Source organism: Notolepis coatsorum (genome assembly GCF_963971535.1).
Source record: "Notolepis coatsorum genome assembly, chromosome: 9".
NCBI lineage: Eukaryota > Metazoa > Chordata > Actinopteri > Aulopiformes > Paralepididae > Notolepis > Notolepis coatsorum.
The window spans coordinates 45,172,180-45,178,985 of NC_140173.1; the positions used below are offsets into that span (position 1 = coordinate 45,172,180).

Here is a 6,806-nt window from a genome sequence, read left to right on the forward strand (position 1 = left end):
TTTTGCGTCATCAGAACAGTATTGTCTTATCTCCTTATAAAGATATTCCTGTCGGTCGTTGTCTAGACCAGGTGGGGGGAGGACAGGAAAACCAGAGATGGTTGGGTAGCGTTTTGGGTCTTTCAACAGCTGAAACGTGAATGGCTCTGTATCGTCACAGTGTAATTTTGCCGTCACCATGCCAGGACTGTTGGCATCGAAGCTGAAGTGCTGGTATTTCTTTATTGGTGGGAATCTTTTGAAGAAGCCTCCCAGATGTCGCATTCTCTGTCAACAAGGGCCAGATGTTTTAACTGCACCTGGATGAAAGCATGAATGAATGAAAACGTTATTTAACAGATTGCAGAATGGGTACAACACAGTACGGCTCAATACACACACACACACACACGGCTAATGAGGTGGCAGTGCTCAGTTATCCTCAGGTTATCCTAATGTCATGTGTGTTGAAGCTAGGGCTGGGCGATATGGCCATGCCGCAGTATTTGCCTGCGTCCACCTCTTGTTTGATGTGGTCATTCAAATAGAGAAGGCATGTGTCAGTGGAGTGGGATGTTCTGAAGCCAGATTGGAATTCGTAGATTAGATAGTAGTAGTGTAGTAGTGAAAGTAGACTGTACACACCTGGAGTTTCTCCACCTGCAACTTCTCTGGCCTTCCCGCGGCTTGCTGTAATTGGTGATTGTTGGAGTAGCATTGAGAACACAGATCTGTCCTGGGTTGTGTGATCATTATCTGCGGAAGGAGTGCTTTCCACAACCGAAGGAAGGATCTCTGACCAACAACACGAAATCTCCCGCGGTGTGAGGCCATCTGTCTTGTAGTGTTTGAAAAGGCTTTTGAGAAGCGCATCACTGATCCTAAACAAAAATTTTAACAATAGGGAAGAGAATTAATGAATGAAATACACACATTGTACACACTGTATCTGTATGTCATGTATGTCATATATTATGTTATGATGAATTGAAAATGGGGGACCCTGATGTAAACAAGATGAAAGTCTTTCTCTGGTCTGCATCCCCTTAACAATTGTATGTATTGAGCTGTACTGTACTGTACCCATTCTGCAATCTGTTAATAAACTTTTCAATCAATCAATCAATCACTCTTGTTTACATTCAGGTGTAGTTTTTAAGAATCCCTATCCTAGCGATGTGCATTACAAAATGGCCGCACAAAAACTACACTACCCAGAATATCCAAAATGGACGCCCTCGCCGGGTAGAATAGGATTTGATGACTATCTCTAGACTTTAACACCTATTTAAACCGATTTATTGCTATTGCTAAACATACATATACGTCCAATACAATACATCTACGTCCAATACAATATACAAGCATAAAGACACTTACCCATAAATGAAACAGAACGTTGGACGACAGACAACAACGTCGTGAAATCTGTATGTTGTCCTCGAAGCCACACGGACAGCGTTTACTCTTTGTACTTTTCGTCTTCTCTGAAACATTTTGGCATGTTCCAATAATGGACAACAGACACATGTCCCTTTCTCTTGGTGTCAACGACGCGGTGTCCAATCGGTTTTGGTAAATTAGCTCAACAAGACAGGGCAGATCGTTCTGAATTTTCCTTTCGGCGCGCCTGGCACTTGCAGTCGAAAGCGTGTATCTTTCGGAGTTCCTCTTCAAGTTGTTGTCACCGAAGTAGTCCGTGATGTGGTCACTCATTAACGCCGAGGAGTCTATACTCATTCCATCTCTTCCTCTATTAAGAGCAACTGATAATCTTTGTGCGGCCATGTCGATGTTATCTAAGCAGCAAACAAGTGTTGTGGGCTACAGAGGTGCTGTGAATTATAAACACCAGACAGTGTGGGGGCGTACCTCACATAACAGCAGCCTTTCACATGCAAAAATAGGGCAGCCTGAGGGAACAGCCCCCAGAGCTTCGTGAGAGACGATCATAGTATGTCTCAAGGAGCCATTTTTAAACACAATTTAAACACAATTAGAGTTATTATATATGTTCGCTGTTATACTAAATATGTTCTTCAACCCTCGAACTGTAAGTATATATATAAAAAAAAAAAAACGGAAATGAAAAAAAAAAAAAAAATAAAAATACTTTCCATTCTCGTCAGGAACCTGGATCGCCGAGTTGTAGGCTCGCACGCTGGGCGGAGTCACATATAGAAGCCTATCTCCTGGCGTTTGAGCGCACCGCCGGCCGGGAGGGCTGGCCCGAAGACGACTGGGGGGGACTGCTGGCCCCCTTCCTGTCGGGTAATGCACAAAAGGCCTACCAGGACCTGCCACCGGAGCAAGCCGGGAACTACACTCGGCTAAAGCAGGAAATTCTGTCCCGGTACGGCCATAGTCTGCAGTCCCGCGCGCAGCGGTTCCATGACTGGGTGTATGACGCACAGGCCTCCCCGCGCTCCCAGATGCACGACCTGGTCCGCACAAGCCGAGCCTGGCTAATGACTGACCCCGGAGGGCCCACGGTTTTGGAACGGATTGTTATGGACCGCTTTGTCAGAGCCCTCCCCTATGACTCGAAGAAGCAGGCGAGTCAAGCGGACCCCCGCTCCGTGGAGCAGCTGGTGAATATTGTGGAGGCCCACCAGGTAACGCGGGAGTTACTCAAAGGGGGGCGAGGGGAAAAGCCAGAGCGGCCGAGAACAAGGAGGGGTCCCGACGAGCCCAGCCCAAGGGGCCGGGTAGGGAATGCAGGTGAGCCCGAACTACCCCGAAGAAGACCGCTGTTCGACCAGGACCAAAGACGCTGCTACGACTGCGGCGAGCCCGGGCATCTCTCGTGGAACTGCCCAGGCCGGGATGTGTCCATGCCATCGGCGGCAGCTTCAGACCCCCGCGGAAAGACATGCAACTATGGCGCAGCCTGTTGGGCCCATAAGGAAACATCGGCGACACTTTTACCCGTGCGCGTCAACGACAAAGATGCCGTAGCGCTCCTGGACTCGGGTAGTGCCATAACGCTGGTTCAGCCCCATTTGGCACACTGCGACGCAGAGGCTCCGCAAGTGTCAGTGTCCTGTGTGCACGGGGACACAAAGTTGTATCCTACAGCGCCGATCACCCTGACAACCACCAAGGGGGTCTGCTCGATGACAGCCGGCGTCATACCTAACCTGCCGGTGGCGCTGCTGATTGGTCGAGACTGCCCCCTGTATCGCCAGCTGTGCTCAGCCGTCATCTCCCCGCGCACCCCACCCTCTACGGGCAAACCGAGGAAGAAGAAAGGGTTACGTCAGCCGAAGGTGTGTGCTCTGAACGTAACGGGGAGTGAGACTGAGACGGCCTCAGATGTAGGTGACGACGCGCCGGAACCCCTGAATATACCGGGGAGTGAGACAGAGACGGCATCAGGTGTGGGTGACGACGCGCCAGCGCCCCAAGCGGGCCCCGAGACGGATAACAGTGACGAGGACCCCTTTGCGGAGTTCCCCCAGGCGGACGAGGTGGGGAGGGACCTGGCGGGTCAGTTCGGAACGGCCCAGCTGGAAGACCCAAACCTAACGCAGGCCCGGGCGAATATCAAGACCATAGATGGAAATCCCGTGGAGGGGGTGAGTAACCTGCCATATCCTCACTTTGCAATAAAAAGACAATTGCTGTACCAAGTTGTAAAAAAGAATGATGAGGTTAGGGATCTATTGCTGGTACCGAAGTTCTTTATTCCCACTGTACTCCAGCTGGCGCATTCACATATCCTCGGAGCGCACCTGGGCGTGGACAAAACCATGGAGCGCATAAGGGCGCGTTTCCATTGGCCGGGCATGAAGAGAGCGGTAGAGGACTATTGCCGGAGCTGCCCAGAGTGTCAACGCGCAGCACCAAAGGTACAATATAAAAGTCCTCTGATCCCGCTGCCCATCATTGAGACCCCATTCTCAAGAATTGCCCTCGACGTAGTGGGCCCTCTAGTTAAATCGTCCCGAGGCCACCAGTATATACTGGTAATCATAGATTATGCTACCCGTTACCCCGAAGCCATCCCGTTACGCACGGTGACGGCCAAAATTGTGGCACGGGAGCTCTTTCATTTGTTTAGTCGGGTGGGAATTGCCGACTCTATTCTCACGGATCAGGGCTCGTGCTTTATGTCGCGGGTCATGAAAGAAATGTGCAAACTAATGAAAGTGGAACAGCTACGAACCTCCATATACCATCCACAGACGGATGGACTGTGCGAGCGCTTTAACAAGACCCTGAAAAGCATGCTAAGGAAGGTGATGGAGAAGGATGGGAAGAATTGGGATCAGTTGTTGCCCTTTCTGATGTTCTCTGTGCGGGAGGTCCCACAGGCCTCCACTGGCTTCTCGCCATTTGAGCTGCTCTACGCCCGCAAGCCGCGGGGTCTCCTGGACATCGCAAAGGAGATTTGGGAGGAACAGCCGTCGCCCCACCGGTCTCTCATAGAGCATGTGCAGGTAATGAGAGACAGGATGAAGGCGCTCTGGCCAGTGGTGAGAGAACACATGCAACAGGCCCAAGACGCACAGAAGCGCATTTATGACCAAGGCGCACAGCCACGGGAGTTTAATGTGGGGGACCGAGTCCTAGTACTGGTACCGACAGCAGAGTGCAAATTCCTAGCCAAATGGCAGGGACCCTACGACATAATCGAGAAAGTGGGTCCCGTCAACTACAAGGTCCACCAGCCCGACCGTAGGAAGCATCGACAGTTATACCATGTTAACCTGTTGAAGAAATGGCATGCCCGGGATGTGTTGCTCTCGCCCCCCCTCTTCCCCCTTTTGCGCAGCAGGTGGCAGAGGCGGCCGATGTTCCCATCGGGGAACAGTTGTCCCCGACCCAACGGCAGGAGCTTCGGGAGCTGGTCCAACAGAACCGGGACGTGTTCTCGGCCACGCCGGGCCGCACCACATTGGCCCAGCACCACATCATTACCAGCCCGGGAGACAAGGTAAAGCTGAAGCCCTATCGTATCCCAGAGGCAAAAAGAGAGGCAGTCAGAAGAGAAGTGCGGGTCATGCTGGAGATGGGAGTAATTGAGGAGTCTCATAGCGGGTGGTCCAGTCCTATTGTTTTAGTGCCAAAACCCGACTCAACAACCAGGTTCTGTAATGATTTCAGGAAGCTTAATGAAATTTCAAAGTTTGACGCCTATCCCATGCCTAGAGTGGATGAGCTCATTGACAGACTGGGCCTGGCCAGATTTATCACGACACTAGACCTAACGAAGGGTTATTGGCAAGTCCCTCTGGCCCCCGCCTCAAGGGAGAAGACGGCTTTCTCCACCCCAGATGGGCTGTTCCATTATAAAGTTCTCCCGTTTGGCCTGCATGGGGCGCCATCTACCTTTCAGAGGCTGATGGACAGAGTACTACGGCCCCATCGGGAGTATGCAGCCGCATATCTCGATGACATTATCATCCACTCGTCAGATTGGGACACCCACCTCCAAAAGGTGAGAGCGGTGTTGGGGGCCCTCCGGGAGGCGGGTCTCACCGCCAACCCAAAGAAATGCAGGCTGGGATTAGAAGAGGCAGAGTACCTGGGGTTCACAATAGGCCGGGGCAATGTGAAACCGCAGAAGAGGAAGATTGATGCAATAAGGGAGTGGCCTCGCCCTTTAACCAAGAAGCAGGTCAGGACATTTAATGGGCTAGCAAGCTATTATAGGAGGTTTATCCCTAACTTTGCTGCTCGCGCTGCTCCCCTCACAGATCTGACCCAGGCGCGGCGGCTGTTCACGGTGAAGTGGACACCGGAGGCGGAGGCGGCGTTCGAGGACCTCAAGACTGCCCTCTGTTCGGGACCGGTGCTGATCTCCCCGAACTTCGACAAGGAGATGACGGTACAAACAGACGCATCAGAGGTGGGACTGGGAGCGGTCCTCTCCCAGCAACTGGAGGGTGAGGAACATCCGATTTTATGTGAGCAGGAAGCTGCTGCCACACGAGCGCAACTATTCTGCGGTGGAGCGCGAAGGTCTGGCAATTAAGTGGGCACTGGAGACGCTCCGCTATTATCTGCTGGGGAGGCGTTTCACGCTGGTGACGGATCACGCCCCCCTAGTCTGGATGGCCAAGACAAAGGGGACCAATGCCAGGGTGACTCGATGGTTTCTGGAGTTACAGTCATTTAACTTTTCTGTCATTCACAGGTCAGGGGTGGCGCATGGCAACGCAGACGCCCTCTCCAGGAAGGATGCCTGTTGGGCGTTGGACGCTCTTCCCCGACGGTCGGAGCTGGAGGGGGGGTACTGTGGCAACCCCAAGCCACCCCTGGGCTTGGTGATTGATGGGCGCTATGTGGCGACCCAATGGCTGGGCGCTGCCCATGTTTGGGCGTCCGCTTCCGGACGCACCTGTCACTAAATACCCATCAGAGTGATTACCTGATTAGAGAATCACGGCGCGGTGCGCCTGTTGGAGAGGGGGGACTTAATGGAGCCGAGGAGCCTCCTCTCAGTCCCCCGTAGCAGCGCAAGGCAAAAGGCCACAGAGCGGAGACGCCGCCCGGCCGACAGCAAACCGTTATTATTTGACTAAGAAAATAAAGAGTATGATTTTGGGAACTGCAACCTGTCTGTGTGTTGTTTATTCTGCCACCCCTACACCTGGAATTGCCACACCAGTCACAATGTTATCCAATGTCCAGCCTGAATTTTTCAAGGGCTTTCGAAAAAGCCGCCTCCCCCAACATGTCGTATACGTCATGCCGACGAACCGTGGCCCGTGGGCACTGGATCAAACCATTAAAGTGGGGGGTCACACAATCTTTGGAAACTTAAAAACTTGCTATTAAGTGTCATTGCGTATTATTAATTTGATTGGAATTACTTAGTT

General features: G+C 52.1%; 1 long non-coding RNA gene across 1 annotated transcript; it reads right to left on the reverse strand.

The window, feature by feature from the left end:
- Positions 1-229: 229 nt before the first annotated feature.
- On the reverse strand, positions 230-1,798 carry LOC311234408. The gene is made up of 3 exons (XR_014620098.1): positions 1,360-1,798; positions 625-860; positions 230-299 (listed from the first exon to the last, which is right to left on the reverse strand). It is a non-coding gene; the product is annotated as an uncharacterized lncRNA (long non-coding RNA).
- Between the last annotated feature and the right edge of the window lie 5,008 nt (positions 1,799-6,806).